General features: G+C 40.2%; 1 protein-coding gene across 8 annotated transcripts in view; it reads right to left on the bottom strand.

Moving 5' to 3' along the window:
- The window catches only part of TAFA5 (TAFA chemokine like family member 5), a 438,585-nt gene that overhangs the window by 317,352 nt on the left and 101,309 nt on the right, over positions 1-19,924 (bottom strand). The window contains exon 1 of one of the 8 annotated variants that reach the window (XR_010828486.1): positions 11,700-12,290. The exons of the other annotated variants lie outside the window; for them this stretch is intronic. The gene's annotated coding sequence lies outside the window, so the exon portion shown is untranslated. Of the gene's footprint in view, positions 1-11,699; positions 12,291-19,924 lie in introns of those variants that run through there. 8 annotated transcript variants of the gene reach the window in all.

The raw sequence follows: 19,924 nt of genomic DNA, 5'->3' as shown, positions 1-19,924 counted from the left end.
GTACTTAGGGACACATTTCAGTGGGCCATATTGGTGGTAGGTGGATGGTTGCACTAGTTGATCTTAAAGGTCTTTTCCAACCTTAATCATTCTGATTCAATCCTGCAATGCACTCTTTATAAATAAGTAACACTGCAAGTGATGTATATACCACACTAAATGGGTATTTGTCTAGTTATGAAGTAACCAGTAGTATATATAAGCCTGTTGAGTCTTGACATGAAACTAGTAAGTGGACGTGGTCAGGAAAATGCTCGATACATGTTTTCACAGTATCACAGTATCACAGATTTCTAGGTTGGAAGAGACCTCAAGATCATCGAGTCCAACCTCCGACCTAACACTAAGTACTCCACTAAACCATATCGCTAAGCTCTACATCTAAACGTCTTTTAAAGACCTCCAGGGATGGTGACTCCACCACCTCCCTGGGCAGCCCGTTCCAATGCTTAATAACCCTTTCGGTAAAGAAGTACTTCCTAACATCCAACCTAAAACTCCCCTGTCGCAACTTTCGCCCATTCCCCCTCGTCCTGTCACCAGGCACGTAGGAGAACAGACCAACCCCCACCTCTTTACAGCCTCCTTTAAGGTAACTGTAGAGAGCGATAAGGTCGCCCCTGAGCCTCCTCTTCTCCAGGCTGAACAAGCCCAGCTCCCTCAGCCGCTCCTCGTAAGACTTGTTCTCCAGACCCCTCACCAGCTTGGTCGCCCTTCTCTGGACTCTCTCGAGCACGTCCATGTCCTTCCTGTAGCGAGGGGCCCAAAACTGAACACAGTACTCGAGGTGCGGCCTCACCAGAGCCGAGTACAGGGGCACAATCACTTCCCTAGACCTGCTGGCCACACTGCTTCTTATGCAGGCCAGGATGCTGTTGGCCTTCTTGGCCACCTGAGCACACTGCTGGCTCATATTCAGCTGACTATCAACCAATACTCCCAGGTCCCTCTCGGCCAGGCAGCTTTCCAGCCACTCATCTCCCAGCCTGTAGCTCTGCTTGGGGTTGTTGCGCCCCAGGTGCAGGACCCGGCACTTGGCCTTGTTGAACTTCATACAGTTGACCTCAGCCCATCGCTCCAGCCTATCCAGATCCTCCTGCAGAGCCTTCCTGCCCTCGAGCAGATCGACACACGCACCTAACTTGGTGTCATCTGCAAACTTACTGAGGGTGCACTGGACGCCCTCATCCAGATCATCGATAAAGATATTAAAGAGGACCGGCCCCAGTACCGAGCCCTGGGGGACACCACTAGTGACCGGCCTCCAACCAGATTTGACTCCATTCACCACAACTCTTTGGGCCCAGCCATCCAGCCAGTTTCTAACCCAGCGAAGCGTACGCCAGTCCAAGCCACGAGCAGCCAGTTTCTTGAGGAGAATGTTGTGGGGAACTGTGTCAAAAGCCTTACTGAGGTCAAGGTAAACCACATCCACAGCCTTTCCCTCATCCACCAAGCGCGTCACTTGGTCATAGAAGGAGATCAGGTTCGTCAAGCAGGACCTGCCTTTCATAAACCCATGCTGACTGGGCCTGATCACCTGCTTGCCCTGCAAGTGCCGCGTGATGACCCTCAAGATAATCTGCTCCATAAGATTGACCCTCAAGATAATCTGCTCCACTGTTTTATCACACAGTCTCTAACTGCAGGCAATAGGTGCTCTTGTGTCTTCAAACCACTTGAAAATCATGCTATTTATCACCTAAATAACTCGCAAAAATACACTTTTAATGTATACTATGGCCTTTAGTGAAAATACTAAACTTTTTACAAAATATTAAAATATCAGAAGTACTTCAAAATGTTAAACAAAATAAAGTTGAAAAGTTTTAATAAAACAGGACTATTACTATATACCACAAAGAAAAAAGTAACACATAGCAAATAGGATTTTATCTTTAAAGACTTGACTCTAATACTCATCGGCATCCATTATAATTCTATAAAATAAGTTAAGACAGCATCTGGTACAATCTATATAGTTTTATAGCTGAGCATACAAAAATGCTTACAACAGTTACAAGATCTTCTCACAATAAATGAAGCTGAAGAGCGTACTTCGTCTACTGGCACAATCAGAATAATAAAAGCAAAAGTGAGAATGAAAGAGGTACCCAGAAGCAACCCTCCCCCCCCCCCTTTTTTTTTCATGACTAAATAATACTTTTAAAGTATTAACGGATAATTGGAACTGCCAACGCACAGGAAAAGGAAGAATCTCACAATCATTTTAGTTTAATCTCAATTAGTTCATAGCCGTAAGCAAGGTGATACTCAAGCAATGACCATTTCAAATAACTGTTTGATTCTCTTGAGGCTAAAACTATTCCCAGATCCACCATGCACATCTCTAAAACATGTACAATTCTGCATAATGGAGCAGTGCTGCGTTTCTTTTTTCCTTAAAGCCATAAATTTGTATTGAAAGAATTATGCAGAAAACCATGTAATTTAACACAATAAAAGATGTAGCAAAGTACAAAAGATACCATAAAGCATCATTGTCATGATTAATTAGCACTCACCACAAAACCACAAAAAATGTGGGTGCTTTTTGACAAACTAGTGTAAAGAGATGAAATTTTAACTTGCATTACAGAAAAGCTTCTAAAAGCTTTCCTATATCCTGTCTTTAAAGAAATGTTAATGCTGCTCAAGGAGACAATACCTGGTATCCAGCTCTTCTACACCTCCAAGTAGAACAACTCTGTCATGTGTAACTGTTTCAGAGACATGAACAAATTCCAGACAGCCCTTGCTCCAAGTATGAGCTGTGGAGTATGACACATCACAGCTCCAACAACTGAGTACATCTAGGTTTGCCTATTTCTATTTAACAAGTGACCTCTGATTTCCTGCGCATCTTCTTTCAGCACAATTTGCTGATTTTCATTTTGCTATTGAGTTTAAAACCATGCAGACATCATAAAAAACAGATAGCATCGCATCAAGGTGGAACATTATTACAGAGAGTAGTGAACACAAAGCTCTCAACCACTGGTAGCACCAAACAGGTACAAGTTGACAAAAAAACCTCTATGAGGCCATCTGCAGTTGTCCCTGTTGTGGAACTGGTTTTGTGTTTCCCATACCAGGGGTCACAGTAGCCACAGTGCCACCTGCCAATGAGTCCTGAAGGTGCTGGGGTAACAAGAACAGACCAGCAGAGGTAAGCAACCCTTAACCCAAATCCTCATTCCATAAGAATTATCAGCAAGTGAAAGATAGTAATATTCTAATTTCACTGCTCTTTGTATATGAAGAAAAGTGAACAGAGCAAGGCCCTGCTTCAGGACACCTTGAAGTCCTAAAGATCTTGCAATGTAAAAAGCTACTTAAAAAGAATGACTGTTGGCTACCTCTCCTGCTTTCAGCTGGGATAGAATTATTTTTCTTCTTAGTAGCTGGTATGTTGCTGTGTTTTGGATATAGGATAAGAATAATGGTGAGAATAACAACACACTGATGTTTTAGTTGTTGCAGGGCAGTGCTAATGCTAAGCCACAGGACTTTCAGCTTCTCACACCACCCTGCCAGTGAGGAGGCTGGGGGAGCACAAGGAGCTGGGTGGAGACAGAACCAGGACAGCTGACCCAGACTGCCCAAAGGGATATTCCATATCATGTGGTGTCATGCCAAACAATAAACTGGGGGGATCTGGCCAGGAGGAGAGGTCACAACTCCAGAACTGGCTGAGCATCAGTCAGCAATGTGCATCACTTGCTTTGTATATTCTTTTATCATTATTATCATCCCTTTATTTTCTGTCCTATTAAATAGTCTTTATCTCAACCCACGAGTTTTTACTTTATTTTTTTCCAATTCTCTCCCCCATCCCACTGTAGCAGTAGAAGGGGAGAGTAAGCAAGTGGCTATGTGGTGCTTAGCTGCCTCCAGGTAAAACTACAACACTACCTTAGTTTATTTTCTGACATACCCACAAAGATTAGCATAAATCATGAGATTTCCTCTGCATGGTTTCTTTTGTTTTTGTTTTAAATTCTGTTTGCAACTCAGAAAGTGGCATGTCTAATAAAATACTTAGACCACTGGCTGTTTTCTTGAGGTTTCACATACTGCTTTTTCCCCTGTATACTTTCAGATCCCAGTGTGTCTTCTCATAAGCCTCCTCATAAACCTTCACTTCAACAGATAGCAGAAAACTACTCCAAAGTCAGATGGCTAAATACCTTTCAGCTTTCTAAATAAGTTTCAGGTAAGCTAGCGTTTTGGAGGAAAAGGCTTGAAGGGACTTCAAGAGGTCACCTCGTTCACCTGCCTGCTTCAACTTGATGATGCTATTCCCAACACGTAGCATTTTAATCTGAAAGTAAAACTCTCCTGCTTCATAGCTTCCCAAGGAAATCTATTAGAGGACTTAACTGTCCTTGCCATTGGTAATTCTTCCCTGATGTACAGCACAAATTTCCCTTGCTGCAGTTTTTTCTAGTATCTTACCTAAATCTCCCTCAAGTCAGTTTGCACCTACTGCTTCTTGCCATCTTCCCACTTCACAGAAAGAACAGTTTGTTGCTCCTAAGGCAGAATTTTATGCATTGAAAACCCTTATCAGGCTAGTAGCCTCTTCTCTAAACTTAATAACCCAGTCTCTTCAGTACTCCTTTCTAGGTCAGGTCTTCTAACATTGCACTTATTCCCCTTGTTCTCCTGTGGATCAACTTAATTTGGCCTACATCTCTCTTCATGTGTGATTGCAGTTAAGCACCTAGACTTTGGAATACGATACAGCCTGTGGCATGTTAAAAAGAAACACATCCAGAATATACTGATCTATCGTAAATCCAATTTTTCATCTGACAGATAAACACAATCTTCTACTTTCCTCCTTACTGTCAAAAATAATAAATCACTCACACGAAAACACACATTAGCATAGCATCTGCTTTCAGAAAATATTTCAATAGGTATTGATCCATTACATTATTTTTCTGATTATTTATATGTTAATTTGCTGTTTGGATATATTTCAAATACGTTACTCATTCCTTTTCACAAGACTAATAACAATTAGTAGGAAGATCTATTGTTCCGACTAGCGTTTCTTGTGAACTGATGTAGTGCCAAAGGTAAAATATAATGAATAGGCAGTTTCATTACACTGTGTTGGTTTTCTAGAACAGGCATGAAAAGCACATTTAGGCAAATAATCGGATTTTGCTATTAAACAGAATCTTCTATCACTACAGGTTTTAAGTGGCAAGAGGATATAATTTTTGAGCAAAATAAATCTTCACGAAAATCCAGACACTGGATGTAATAGATCCCTGGCTTGGACTTGTATGAATGTACAGTTGGCTGGCTATATGCAGTTAAGCCACTGATTCCAACTGGGACATCTAAATGCTACCAGAAAACAAATATTGTTGTCATCATTAGCACAAAAACTTGTGTTGCAAGAAAAGAGGAGTTTTACCTACATTTCTATTAGTGAACATTTTTATTAGTTAAAGACATTTATGGCTTCTTTTTAGCAATACTATATTAACTCAATACATGCTTTTTTCAATGCCTCCTTTTAAATTCAGTTAAAGAAGTCTCAATGTGTGCGTGTCTTGTTTTCATTCCAGCTTTATTTTTGATACAGTAAGAATACAAAGCTTGTGCCTGCTTAGGAACAAGAAAAATAGATATTAGTCAACAGATCTAACAAGCACGCACTTTTGTATAGTATGAATCACAGCAGTCTTCTGTGCCGCCTTTAAGAATAGGTAGTGCTGATAAATACTGAGAAAGGTCAATAATTCCTCACTGGTGCTTTTGGGGCACGAAAACAAGCCGACATAAAAAGACTGCTGAAAATCTGTTACTAATTCCTTTTGTCAGGTTGCTCAGTCAGGAAAAGTAGGGTTTTTATACCATCTATGGTGCACAGTGAAGACATACACATCTTTAACTTTCATCACTCAAAACTGGACTTTTTCAAAGATACCTTCTATGGGAGGAAAACCTGTTAGACTCCCCCTCTTGGTATCTCCTGGCACAGCAGATGCCAGATAGAAAACACTTCTCTCACCTCCCTGAAAAGAAAATTTTTGAGAGCTTTTGTCTGCCTAGCCCCCTTTTACTGCTACACTTCTCTATCTTTAAAAAAATAATAAAAAATAAATAAATAAATGGAAATACCAAAACTTGTCAAAATACATGTCCACATTTTCTTTCCTTGTGCAGCATTTATTCAAGCTTAGGGTTTTTTAACAGTCAAATCTGTTTCCTGACTGAGAAGACAAACCTTCCACTTCTGCATTCTGTGCTTCTCTCTAGCCTGATGTGCTGCTCTGATAACCTCATTCGTATCTGAGAATCCCCCTCCACAAACTGGAAAAAAAAAAAAAAAAGACAAATAAGAGAAAAAAAATACTACAGTATGCTAAAAGTAGCACAACCCCAAAAGCAGAAAATTTTGCAGCTGGGACAAACTGTCCTCAACTCAAGTTTACTATATATAGGTAACATATGCAGCACATCTGGTACGCAAGGTGTCTTACTGTTTTGAGACACAGGTTAAGCATAAAAGGTCAAATAAAAAAAATAAAATAAAATAAAAAAAAATTCCGCATAACTGGTAAATGCAAACTTTTTTCCCCACGGTCTTAAGACCAATGCCCTTTTTTCTTTAATTATCTCAAGCAATTCTTTTATGTTTTAAAGTAGAAAGAAAAAGAAATCTTAAAGGGAAGGTTATCTATCATAATAAATCATATTCAAATTATTTCCAAGAAAAATGTGAAAGAGTCTCAAAAAAGTTTCGGAAGACTTTGGAAGACAAATCCTTTCATTGCCTTTTATGTAGCAGTAAACATTAGTTCTATCAACTATATAAAGCTATGAGGTTATATGAACAGAAAGCCCAGAAAAATTATCTAGGGTCAACAGAATTTTCAGATGTTAGCAGAGGGGTAGCAGAGTTGTTTGAGGTTATATATCTAAATAGAATAATGCTGCCTGAATGTTTTCAGTTGCAAAATATATACCCTCAGAACACACAAAAAAATGTATAAAATATTTTCCAACATTTTTAGATCTACAAAAACTGTCAGATTAAAGAGATTAATGTTAAGTAAAAACTGTAATCAAGTTACTCAAAACCATTACGAGTAAGAAATTCATTTTTAAAAGTAAATGCTTCAGTATTTTTGCTATTGTGACACTAATTCCCCTAAATGTTTTTGATAGAGAAGTGCCAGCAAGAGTATAACCAACAATTGCAAAGTTATTCCTAAAGCAGAAAAAAAAAAAAAGATAATTATAAAAGATGTACTCAACAGATACCCTATTCCTACATATAAGTATATACTAAATTTGCACAAGCGATACTAAAATTCTGGTTTATAACCACAATCATCTGTTTATAACAGAAGTATCAGAATTCTCCTTTCTCTACTTAACTACTTCAGTGTATCAACAGAAATTCACCTTATTTTACATGGCTTGCTCCAGAACATCTACCCAGCAGATTAAGAATGTAGTTTTGGGCTCTGAATGCTCCAATCCTCTATATTTTAAGTAAGATTCTTGATACAGAATCCATGTTTCTGTGTAGTCCCACTCCAAACAAGGCTTACACACTTTAATCTCATAAACCATTCAAAATATTAAATCGCCCTTGCTAGACAAGGTATTCCAGCCTCCTAATTAACAATCACAGAATTTTAAAAAGCTTCAAAGTATATCATGGGCTGTAATGCACCCTGGCTGCAACATATCCCTATCCTTCTGAAGTTACCCTCTAGCTGCACTGTTTTCCATAGTATTCAAATAAATTTAGAAACTGTATCCTTTACCTATCCCCATTACTACTGTGTCAGAATGGGGAAAATGTGCTACTAGGTGAAAAGGGTTCTTGTCTGGGGGCAAAGGAGTTCCCACAATTAATGTGTGTAACATCAACTCAATGCTTTCCCTATTCTCTTAGGGAAAAAAAAAATGTTAAAGAAAAATAGATTATAAATCATTTAAAATCAGGCTCCAGCAGTGAAAGTAATTCCTTACTTTTAATTTTCAATGATGTATGCAAAAAAAGTTTTAGATGTTTCAGTTTTCAACACCTCTTCATACCGACTACAGCTGACTGGAGTATGTTAAACTGCTTTGCAAGATGATCAGACAGGCATGGGACTGCAATTATGTATCACAATACCCTTTTCTGGGTTCACAGCTCTATTCATCTTTTAGAAACACTGAAGGACAGATTGGGCAGAGGGGAACGGATTAGCCACAGGACAACCTGCATTTCCACACAAAAGCCTAAGTGTGGAAAAATGGCATCCTGTGTCACCCATTCTTTACTTCCTGAAAAAAACATATTCATGAAAATAGACATTTAAAAAGCTCTTTCCCACTCATCTCAGAACAAGCATTCATTGTTTCTTACACCGTTTAAACTGCAGCAATGTAAGGCTACTACTAAATTGCCTCAACTCAAAAATGAGTATTAAAATACTTAAGAGTTAAGGCATGTCTGCTTAGAAAAAACGTAAGTTCAGCATAGGAACTAAAAAGAAAAATGAACACTGTGAAAACTCTCAGCTGATCATTGCAACACACAATATCATATCTATGAATGTGACTGAAGGAGGGGTTTGGTTCTGGCTATAAGTTTTAGTTGGATGTCATGAAAGTTCCACGCTCTGTAGCCATGCAGCATAACTGAAACTATAAAAATATCTTGTGTTAATAGGTGGTAAGAGCATAACATAATAGACAACATCGCTAGTTCTAGGCAAGCAAAAGAAAAAATTATACAGAAAAAGACACATGGCAATTATTTTCAGATGTTGTAAGAAGTGAAGACTGTGACAGTTTTCTATTAAGACCTGATTCTGGAAAAATAATAAGCAGTAAATACTAAAAAAAAAAACATGCAAAAATGGGAAGAGTGTGCATTAATAAATTAAGTCAGACTTTTAATTAATTTTACATGTCATTCTTCTTAAATCAATTAGCTTGCATACAAAAGAAATGCTTGCTGTATGAACTTGCACTGTGAAATTGTCTCAGGAGATATATGCTATCAAATAATCTGATCAGGCTAGGCAAACTGGTGGCTTACTTGTTTGTTGTTTGGGACTACAGGAAATTACCCTTCTGCACAAGAAATAATCAAATGAAAATGTCCAAGTATTTAACTTAGGAATTCGACCGCACAGCTGAGTTACAAACAATGAGCCCATGTAGTTCATTAGGCTCCGATGGGAAATTAATCTTTTTGCCAGGAAATCAACAGTCTAGCAACATTATGTGCAATGAGACACAGCATTCCTAAACCTTTTGTAACATTTTAATGCAAAGGACTAACTCTGATATCAGAGAAAAATTCCAAATCTTGAAGTTGAGGTAAGAGCCATCTCACATGTGTTCTCCTTCTTTACACATATTTATTTAATAAACTAGACTTATGGTTAAATTATTTCCTAGTCCTTTCCTTACACTTCTTTCCCTTGCTTTCCTATTGAAAATAATCAAACAATGAAGTTTTAAAATAAAACTGATTTTTTTTTTTGCTTCGGTTAGTTGTTTACGAAATACAGCTTAAGCTTAATCTATTTTTTCCTTCTCTTACATGCCTGCATTTAATTCTACTATGGGTAAAACTACTATTTTATTAGACATTTTTAAAGTTCTTTGTAAAGAAAAACTCAGTTATACCATCTAGAGTTTCAGCCAATTCCACTAATTCAATGTCAAGACTGAAACTGCAGGGGGAAATACATACACTGCTGAAGTAATTACACGGAGGGGGTCAAAATGCTACTGTGGAGATCAGCACCCATCACAAAAAGGCTGACAACTAGTCTGATACATGCAATCTGTATTGACGGTAAGTATACAGTTCACGGTGTTAAACAAGGCAGGAATATTTTGTTCACAAATATAAACAAACTGATGAAATTAAGTTATCCAAAAAGCTCCAGAGCTTCAGTTTTCTGTCTGCAGCCCACATTAAGAGTGGCTATGTAAAAGCTGGAGGAGAAGCGATGTAAAACGCGTTACAGTGCTTTGTGTATGGCCATGGTTTCTGCTTGTATATATTAACTTAGTAGCTTTCTACCCCTTGATGCAAGAAGAAATATTGTAAGTGAAACAAAATGCTTCTTCCTTTATGGATTATTTATGATAATACAGGTCTCAAAATCAAGGAGTGAAAGACAGAAAAAAGAAAGAAAGAAAGAAAAAAGCATAATGCAAATAACAACAAAAAAATAGGCTGAAATGACTGGCCACATTTCTTTCTGCAAAAATCTCCTCAAAATGAGTCATTTGATTAGATAGAAATATATAAAAACACTAGTCCTAGCATTTTAAAAGAATGTTAAATAAGTGAATATGTGGGAGGCATTACACACAATGCAATTAAAGCATGGGTAGATTTCTTAAAGGAGAAATCTCTAGCACTGTCAATATCCAGACATAACGCTTCTTAATTAACCTAAGCGGGCAAATCCGTGTTTATTAATTTCAGAAAAGATCTGTGCAAATGTACAGTCTGGTGTTATTTCTCAGCCTGACACTAAATTAACACCAGCAGCGATCCTTCAGTGCTTGCAAGGTTGTCGCTTTGCCCAGTCTTGAGTGAAACTTTGTCCCAGTCACATAAAAGTTGTTGTTTTTTTTCAAGCTTTGCGCAGCCAGCACTCTGAACTCAGCCTGGCTCCTTCTTCCGGCAGCTAGCATCCCAGCTACACTACAGTGCTAAAAAAGAAAAAATGGGTCCACCAAAACTCTCACATTTTTGTATTATGTTTGTTAACACTGCTTAAAGTACAGCAGTGGGCTCTCTCATACATCACCCGATACAAATACATCTCTCAGGACTCACACTTGAGTCTCAGACCAGTTTGCTTTACAAACAAGGGAGGGAATATTACACCAGGAAGAAAAAAAAAAAAGTAATTTCCTGATGAAGGAAAAATGAAGAAAATAATATATATACATAGGAGGGTTACTCCCCAAGAGAATTCCTCTATCCGTTTAGTCAAATGCTTTTTTTTCCACCCAATTCATGCAGAAAAAAAGAAAAAAAAAGAAAAAAAAAAAAGGCCCACCACACAATCCAAACTCTTCTCTCCAGTAAATTGTCATCGTAATTTTCTGACCGCAAGGTGGAAAAAAACAGGAGCCTTGAAAGCATGTAAAGGCCTCTTCTAGTTTTGGGGCAGCAAGGAGGAGAAGGAAGATGCTGAATGCCCAGGATTTGCTCTGCCCTGCCCTTTCCGTAGAACTTTAGTGCCATCTATTGAAAATTTACTGAATAAGAAAGAGGGAAAGGATGCCTATTGATTTGGTATAAAAATAAGACGTTTACTTGTTAAGGGTTTTTTGGTTTATTAATACTCCCATGATGACTACTGTTCGGTGGTCATCTGATAGCAACAAATATTTTCTATACACTAGACATGCCCCATAAAGAAATGAGATGTTGGCTAAAACACAGAATACAAGCATCACACACATTAGATATATATATGCATTTACCGAGAATTTAAGTCTAAAGCTACCTATTTTCTAAAGGAACAAACATGAGAAGGCTTTAAACGGAAAGGAAAAAAATAAAAATAAAAGAAAAAGCGTGGAAGCACTGCTGTAAATAGAACATACTGGAAACAGTAAAAATAATTAAGGCACCTCGCACAGACCGTAGTATTAAAGCACAGGGTATGTAGACATGCAGATATAATTACCTTCTTTAAGAAACTGTGAGTGGATGACAAATATAAGAAAACAGCAGATCGCTGCTCCTGCTAGTGCCCATAAAGCTTTCAAGAGCTGCATCTCGGGTCTGAAACTCAGTAAATACCCAGAAAGTCACACAATGAATTTCCACAGCGATGCATCAACGCTTTTTTTTTTTTTTTTCTCCCCCCCTTTCCGTGCGCCAGGCGCGGCGGCTGCCGGCGGGGACCCAACAACGCTCCCGAGCAGGGGCGGGCGAGCCCGGGGGCTGCGGAGGAGGGGCCGGGGGGCTTCACACCTCCTCGCCGAGCCAGCGGGCGCGGGGCCCCATGAATCAGCGCTGCGGCTCCGCGCCCAGCCGAGCCGAGCCGAGCCGAGCCGTGCCGGGGGCAGGGGCTGCGCAACAGCGCCCGCGGGGCCGCCGCCGCCGCCACCACCGCCCGCTTCAGGGGGCGCCGCCGCCGGGGGGCGCGGGGCGTGCGGGGGCCGGGCCCACCCCGCCGAGGCTCCGCGGGGGCCGCTGCGGCATCGCCGGGCTGCGGGAGCCGCTCGCTCGCTGCCGGCTCCTTCCCTCGTCGGGCCGCCGCCGCCGCCGCTCGCTGCCACGGCTCCGGGAGGAGGGAGCGGGAGGAGGGAGGGGGGAGCGGGGGGAGGGAGGGATTTCTCTTCGCTGCAACTTCTCCCCGGCTGGCGGCAATTTGTTGCACCCCCCCCCCCCCCCCCCCCCCCCTTCTCCTTTTCCTCCTCCTCCTCCTCCCGGCTCGGAGATCCTCTCTGCTCAAGGGGGGGGGCTCGCCTCACAGCCCGCCCTCCCCGCCGGGGCTGCTCGCAGGGAGAGCCGGCCTCCGCTGAGGCTCGCACGTCTCCGGGGGGCTCCCCCTCAGTCCCCCCGGCCGCCCCCAGCCCCTCGCCCGCGGGGCCCGACCCCGTCCCGGCGCCGCTCGCCGGGCTACGGCGATGGCAGCCTCCAGCTCGGTGCCTCCGCCGCAGCAAGAAGGCAAATGAAAGAATGCCATCAATCACCCCCCTCCCTGCAAAAATAACAATAACAAAAAGCCAAAGCTGTGCGTTTTGCTGACGCCCTCCCCCCCTCCAGCGGAAAGCCGGGGAGGTACCGCGGGGGGTGCGCGGCAGCGGGGTCCCCCCCTTTTCGTGTCCCCCCCTCCCCCCGGCCGGCCGGCAGGGTCTGGCGGGGGCGAAGGGGGAAGCGGAGGAGGAGCGGGATGGGGCTGGAGGCGGTGGCAGCGCCGGAGGGGGTCCCCACCTCGCCCCCCGCCGCCGGGGAGCTCGAAGTTGGGGCGCCCCCCGGGGCCGGCCAAAAAGCGGCTGCACGGCGGCGGCCGGAGCCTCAGCGGCTGGGATAGACCCAGGAGCGCGTCCATAGCTCCGAAGACGGAAAGAAGCCAAGCAGGGGGATGCTTGTGAGACAAGTCTTAGCGTTGCTTCCGTGGCTCTTTGGTGAAATGTTTCCCTTTCTGTTATTTTTTGTAAAGCTCATTATTTAAATATTTTCTTAATTTTTAAAAAAGGGTTTCAAGAGGCTTGGAAGGACAGGTTAATAAAATATCAGTGTTTTCGTTGGGCAAACGTTTCCCTCGTTGTTGATGATTTGTGTTGCGTTCCTCCCTGTGCATTTTGCTCTTTCACTGGTAGCACAGAGAAATGTTAAAAGCAGCTATCTTTTGAATTTTAAACTTCACACAAATCCCTATAAACCCATTTATTGCATTTACTGTATTTGAAGATTACAGCAATGCAATGTTAGAGCAATGTCATAGCTACACTAGAGATATTCCACTGTAAATCTTTCATTCTGAAATGTACCCTTTGGTAAGAAATTGGCCATGCTTGGGCTCAGTTCAAGTTGGGTTTTGTTTGTTTATTTGTCTTCTGCATGAAAGGGAAAAGTGTCAAGCAGCTAAAGAAAATTCACATATTTTATACTTAAGCAATCAGAAAAAAAAAAAAAAAACCTCACAAGCCCCCCTGAAATGGTGTCATTTTTTTTAAAGTCCACAGATAAGTGGATTTTAAAGGTGTCTCAAACTTAAGAGTTTATGCAGTCCAGGATAAGCACCGTGTATCCTTCAGTTTGAACTTCTAAGTTTGGAGAGAAACCCTATGACGAATTTTACATATCGCTTTCCTAGAAGCACGTGGAGATATGCTGCCAGTGGGTCAAAATCTCTTGCTTGCTCCTTTGAGGTTCAAGACAACAGCGCTGCTCCCATGTACTTTGATTTTAAGCTAGTCTTACTTGGAGCTTCTGAATTAGATGAATACTCCTGGGCTTTAGTGGGCTTTGGATCAGACCCTTTCATAAGCAAGGCATCAGAATGCGGCACTGTGCTTCTTGGCCACATGGGAGTCACTCGACATGCACACTAGTGTAAGTGGGAGCAAAATCTGGTTCGGTGCTCACACCGTACAGAGATAGTTAGTCTCATAGCAACAAGGGATTCCAGAAGACTTCCCATTTGGGAGGACAGTGGTACCTGGCAACGATGCTCGCTGTACTAAATATGGTTCGCTGTGTTTTTTGTATTTTCTTAATAGACTTGGACTTTTCAAAGGCGGCGAGTCCTATTCAAAAACAGCCACCTTCAATATCTTGACTTGTCACATGCATAAAGATTTATAAAATATTAAAGATATCTCAAGTTACCAACATGGACTTCTCTGGAAGACTTTTCTGAATAAATTCCCTTGACAAAAATGGCCCCTTATCTTTCAGCCTATTAAGATTTGAACCCCCAGCTAATACAATAACACCCGTCCAACAGTTTCTAAGCTGCTTAGGCTAAGAGAGATTTATAGAACTAACTCACTTCGTATTTCCAGGTTTTTGCCAAAGCTCTGACCCCGTGTGTCTCCAGTAATACAGAGGGGCAAAGGGCTATGGTCTCAGCAATAGCTTCTGCCTGGAATCCGCTCCACAGGAACTTCTCCACTTGTGTTTTAATGTTAAAGAGAGATGTGAAGCACCTGAAAGCTCCTTCATGCAGGTAAAAGATGGTGATGGCATTAGAAGACATTTCCAACGCAGTGGACCATTGGGAAAAGTAGTAAGGAAAGCATTTTCCTGATGGCCAAGGAGCAAAAGCAAATGTGTTTGAGATATGAGTTCTTCCCAGTTCCTATGGGAAAGCAGCACAACAGATAAGTGCATCATTTCCAAATGTATGTTCTCTTTTGGAAACACAGCTCATTTGTTCCTTTTACTGAAACTTCTGTCTATTTCAACAGAATTACTAAAACTGGAACTCTGTAGTGAAGACAGCAGCCTTTGCTCAATTCTGTAGGTTTAAAAATATTTTTGTACTCTGTATTTAGTTCTGTGGGGAAAAAAAAAAAAAAAGAAAAGAAAAGAAAAAAAAAAACACTCTAAAACTTTAAAAGATCTATTCTTCAGTACCAAGACATTTTATAAATAAGAAGATGCTAAAGTTCCTGAAATGTGACCATGTCCAGACCATGTCCAGACCATGTCCAGATTGTGTTCCATACCACTGTAACTAAGTCTCTGGTATTTTCAGTTGTGTTGAATGTTTCTTGAATGATTATTTTATTACTGTTCATGCAATAAACCCCAAAATTATGCATGGCCAATGCAGATCTAAATGCAGCAGCACAAGAGATGACGTTAGCCCATTCTCACTAATGAATTTGGAATCTACCACTGGCTTTGAAGCACACAAAAAAAAAAAAAAAAGAGCAGACAGTATCTATTATTAGCCTATCTAGCCAAACCTTTGCTGATGCCCATTGGATTTCATTTTTGTTACTTTTGAGTTACTCAGGCGATAGTCTGTCACCAGTCACTTGAGGCGATTATTCTAGCCCAGCGGTTCTCTCAGCTGGGATGTTTCTCCTAAGTTAAGTTTAACATTTTATTTGGTTGAAATTCACCCAATTTATCTCTCACACATGCCTGAAGTGGCATTATAAATCCTTTCCCATTTTGAATCTACTCAAAATAGATGATATATTGAATATACAGAAATGAATACAGATGGATATATTTCCACCAATTATCTTTTGCAGCCTTTAAATATTTTTCCCCTGCTGCTCTCTGCATACCAACAGCTGGTTCACATTTCTTTGCATCTGGGCTAGTCACAACTGCAGCAGTCCTCCAAATACCATCGCTGGTCTTCAGCTTACACTGGGCAATGCCACTGAAGTAGAAATTTATCTCTAAAGAGACTTTATTAATCTCTGGTTTGTGATGTGATGTAGCTGCACCAGGAATTACAAACACATATCCATCTTACCATCTCCTTCCATGAACGCCTAAAATTTTTGCTTTATTTTTCCTTCACTCACCTAATTAGCTGATGTGTTAATGTCTGTAATAATTTTTTGACAGACCAAACCCTACTTCCTGCTCTTTCTCCTAATTGCAGATTCATAAAAGGGATAACACAGCAAGGATATTTTAGAATAACCAACGTGCAATTTCTTTGCTGTAGTACCTAATTTCTGCCTAATATTTCTGATATGTGTTTTAAAATATCTTTGCATTTCCTTTGGCTTTCCAATTATATTATTTTGCTGTTCTTGCCTTCTTCCCACCATCTTACTGACTTTCACTTCAGGTATGATTGTATTCCGCTCCTCTATTTATAGAGAAAGAACTGTGCCAGCAGCCTGTGTCCTGTGGACAGTTGCCCATAGGGAACTCATTGCACTTTCTCCCACTTAGCAGTTACCAGTTCATAATTGCTTTTGGCCACTGCTGATAAAGGCTTTATATGAGCTGGCTAAGACATGAAAGGCTCTGTAAGACCACTGCCATCCCCTGACTCCTGGTAAGTTCCCCAACAGCAGAAATTAGAAATGACACGATATGCCAGTCGCAGGTACTATGGATAGTATGTTACCGTCCTCCTCCATCCATGTTGTACTCATGGACCATCTCCCTTTATATCATTCAAAGTTTTAAACAGCTCACTTCTGTAATTCTGATTTTGTACTCTTTAATTTCACCTTACACACTCAACCTGTTACAGGGAGCACCTAGCTTTCTAGTAGCTGCTCTGACACATTTAACAGCACAATTATAGATGACTTGGTAACCACCCATTGACTAAAAATAACCTAGCAACTGAAGACACACTTAGGTATTTATACTTAGATATCCCAGAGGAACCCTTCACAGCTCTTGGAGCTGGGGAAAACATATGTATCTCACCAAATGCAGCAGGCTAGGAATCCTCAGGGGTGGGGGCGAGGGGATATAAGGGGAAGAGATAACATTGCACAGCTGAAAGATTTTCCAGACAACACTCTGCCAGCTAATCCAACTCTTTTCCAACTAGCTCTGCAATTAAGGTTTCCTACTGAGAACAATGACAGTATTATGACCTGGAGAATTTCTGACGTAGAAAAAAAAAACTAACACATGTGGGACTACAAAATTTAGAGCCTTACAAAATTCAGTTCCTACACTGATGGTAATTGCAACCAGTACTTATTCACAGGAACTAGTGCCAGTATGCGTATAAGAGAATACGTGAGCTGTCATGAATGAGATGCCACTGAGGAGGGAGCTAGGACAGCATATCCTGTGTGAGGAACCTGCAATGCTGAAACTCTTTTGCCTTCCAGAGCACGGAATTGTTTTGATGTGAGAGGTACCAAGTTTTCACTCAGGCTCTTCTGGAAGAAATATATTTAAGTCTGAAGAGAGAGACAAATACTTAAAGGCAGTCCTCTAAACGACGTGATTTCATTTCTGTGATACATGATAATATATGCTATGTCTGCCTGTGGATAGTTTCATATATTTGGAGGGGGGGGGGGTGGTGGAGGGGGTGGAACTGTACTAAATTGACAGAACCACACGTCTTAATGGAGAACTTGTAATATTATATTGTCTGCCTGCCCTTCCTTTCTTGCTTCCTTTTTTTTTTTTTTTTCTGTTTTGTTTATGGTCTTCATGTACTCAAAATGCTTTCAAAACACCTTCATTCATCTACAAAGACCTGAATAGGCAGTAACTTACATCCAGGAGAACTACTAATTTCAAAGAGGAATTCTACAAGGTCTCAAGGGCCTTTCTACCTGCCTCCAGTTGTAAGATTATCATCCTGAAATAATTCAGAGAGTATATAACTATTGGAACTCACAGTTAAGACTGATGGATAAGGCATAGTCTTGAATGTTCCAGTGACTGCAGGGCTACAGAAAACACTGAAATTGAGAAGGCTTATCCTCGTATTTTCACTTTTTATATTTTAAAATCAACTGCATTCTTTAACAATTCCCTACTCAAACTAAAATAATATATTTGTTTACTACATATATATATATACATTACAAAAAGGATTTGTATTATAACCACAATTATTAAACACATTAATTAATTTAGTTATGATCCATAGTATCCAGCATCACTTGCTGAGGGTCTAGCCTCATACACACAACTGAAAGGCTGTTATGTTCAGTGAGTAAATTCCTCGTGAGACCTATGAAGTAAGCCATGCAGAATAAGTACTGACTCAAGTCATGTAAGTTAAGTTATAGCAAACCTTTATAGAATAGCCAACAGTACAGTATAGTAGTGCTGTATGGAAAAGTTAAAAAGTTAAGAAGTTAAGGGGTTTTGGTGTTTCCCCTCACCTAAATGGAGACAGTAAAATAATAATAAATCCAAATACAGCAGGAACAATACTATACAAACTCATACTCACTGGCAACTTGGCCAATAAGCTCTATGACCTATTGCTTGAACTTTAACCAGAGAACTTTACTTTCTATTTAGCTGTTGACTTTTCCCCTCAAAACACGCATATCACAAACATTGATCAGGAGCTAGAGTCACAGAACAATGGACACTTAATTACTGATTCTTACTGTGGTCAGTAGGAAAGGGAGCTGCAACAAAAATGGAGTATATCTAGAACAAACAAGGCACCTCCAGAGTTAGATAAAACATGTTCTGCGCATAGAAGGAAGAGACAACGACTGTGTCTTCACTGTTTTAGCATGTTGGTGGATATTACTGAGAGAAGAGGCAATCTTTGGTTGCAAATAAACTAGTGGAGGGGAAACAGGGAAACAAATATTTTTCAGACAAATGTGCAGATGTTTTAAAAATATTGAAAACCTCAGATAGACATTTGAATATTGTTACATGCACAAAATGAACAATTATTACATTTTATGTATAAATTAAAATGGGTTTACCACTATGGCACTCTTGTTTTAAGCCTGAAAACTCTTGTGTTTTCAAAAAATTTACACCTGCATCAGACTGTGACATTAAAGGGAACCCAGAATATTATACATTAAGTTTCTTCTGGGTCTGTTTTCAGGAGTTCATTTCAAAATCTCGAATAAGGAAAGGCAAAATTAGAACACAAACTTGTTTTTCATTCTGAAATATAAACCAATAATTTTGCAAGCCATTCATGTATAATATAGTCTACTAGCTCTTGACAGTACAAGAAAAAAAAAAAGGTATTAGCCAGTCTTTAGATATTATTAGATATGTCCAGATAACACTATATAGTGTAAGACATATTTTGTTCAGTAGAGTGAAAATGGATTACTGCAAGCTAATATGAGATTTATTACTGGACTCTGTGCTCTGAGGAATTAACACACTGGAGGCCCTATCAACGTACACCTGGGGTGGGATAATGGTAGGAAAAGCTGATTTATATATATAACCTTCTCCTCCATGTGCAACTTACTTACTACTTGTTTGCTTGCGCTTTTTTGTAGATTTTTTTTTGTATTTGCCAGACACATCAGACAGTCTATATCTTACTACAGTTAATGAAGTGACCACTGTATAGCAGGTTTTGACTTTTCTGTGTGTGTGAAAAGCATGTTTGTAAAGGGTAATATCCTTTTTGATATCATTTTGGATTATGCTGTTCTAACAGGAACCCTTTTTCTGTATGCTTACATTGTTTTAAAATAGAGAGTTTTAATTACAACATGAAATGGAGCATCTAAGATTTTGTCATTAAAAAATAAAAAAATAAAAAAAAAATTACACCCTTACTATACCAGGCAGAATTATCTTTGTCAAGTTGCAACTTCAGCTACTGGCAGCACACAGCGTGAACTTCAGTAAAAAACCTGCAGACACTGTAACTGCATCAGTCAGATTTCAGAAGGATAAAACATTACAAAGAGCATTAAACAAATATTGTAAGAGGTAGAACATGTATTTCTACAGCAAAATATGAATTCTCCCTGGACATTGCTTAATCTTAAA

This window comes from Anser cygnoides, chromosome 1 (assembly GCF_040182565.1).
Source record: "Anser cygnoides isolate HZ-2024a breed goose chromosome 1, Taihu_goose_T2T_genome, whole genome shotgun sequence".
Taxonomy (NCBI): Eukaryota; Metazoa; Chordata; class Aves; order Anseriformes; family Anatidae; genus Anser; species Anser cygnoides.
Note: the sequence above shows the minus strand (reverse complement) of the source record. Positions and strands in the feature narration are given on the sequence as shown.